We start from the raw sequence: 1,202 nt of genomic DNA, 5'->3' as shown, positions 1-1,202 counted from the left end.
AATATTGTCTAACAGTGACCTTTGCATAAGACTTGTAATAGTTTAAAGTTAATTGAGCTTAAATTGTTAACCATTAAAGTCTGTGTTTAAAGACACTTTGGCCTTACTCAGTATTTCCAGCTAAGACATGAAATCCACACTTTGACTAAGTATTGTATGTGAACTTAATTTTGGATTTATATTTATTTGTCTGATAGAATTGGTTCTCAAAGTGTAGGATCCCTGTTTGTAAAGTGGTTAAACCAGTTGACTGTTAGCCAACAGGGTGGTTTAAAAATCCACCACCTTCTGTCAGAAAAAATGGGACAGTCTGCTTGTTAAGATTTCTAGCTTTGAGAACTAAGGAACAGTTTTATTGTCCTAGGTATTACTATGGATAATAATTGAATCAACAGCAGAGAGCTTTTTTAATTGCTCAAAGTGTGGTCTAAAGAGAATATAATGTCATTTCGAAAAATACTAATTATGAGTCAGGTATGAAGCAGTGTCCAGGAATCTTGAACCCAAGGTAGTGATCCTGATGCTTGATGTTTGAGAATAAATAGCTCTCTTTGGAACGGGAGAATGAAGTTGTCTCTTGACCTACAGGGGTTTTGGCTTTTTGCTTTTATTCTGGTTATTGTAGAGCTGCTATTTATTATATGAGTAAAGGTTTTTAAACACTAAAGGTTTCAAAAGACTAACCAAACATCTCCCTAAGTCTATTTTTCTGTAATTGTAGGAAATAATTTTATTGAAGTTATTTTTGCCTATTAATTGACAAAAATAAACCATGTGCTTTCAAGTTAACTCCAATTCATAGCAACTTCTTGTGTGTCAGAACTCCCTCTAGTTTTTCAGTGACCTTTCAGAAGTTGCTTGCTAGGCTTTTTTCCTGAGATGTCTTTGTTGCTAGGTGCAATTGAGTACTACCCCTGGCAATCCTATGAACGACAGATCTGAACCCTGGCCTATCCTGTGACATTTACACACTTGAGCTCATTGCTGTACCCTGTCCATCTCATTGATCTTTTGCTGACCCTCAACCTTTACAAGCATGACGGCCTTTTTCAAGGGACACCAACCTAACAACATGCCCAAATTATGTGAGATGAAGCTTTGTCATCATTGCCTCCCAAGGAGCATTGGTTGCACCTTCTACAAGGTGTACCTACTCTTGTGGAAGTCTGTGGGATAGTCAATACACTTCTCTAATACTACAA

This window comes from Elephantulus edwardii, unplaced genomic scaffold, assembly GCF_000299155.1.
Source record: "Elephantulus edwardii isolate Elephantulus edwardi_28Jun2011 unplaced genomic scaffold, EleEdw1.0 scaffold00122, whole genome shotgun sequence".
Classification (NCBI taxonomy): Eukaryota; Metazoa; Chordata; class Mammalia; order Macroscelidea; family Macroscelididae; genus Elephantulus; species Elephantulus edwardii.
Note: the sequence above shows the minus strand (reverse complement) of the source record.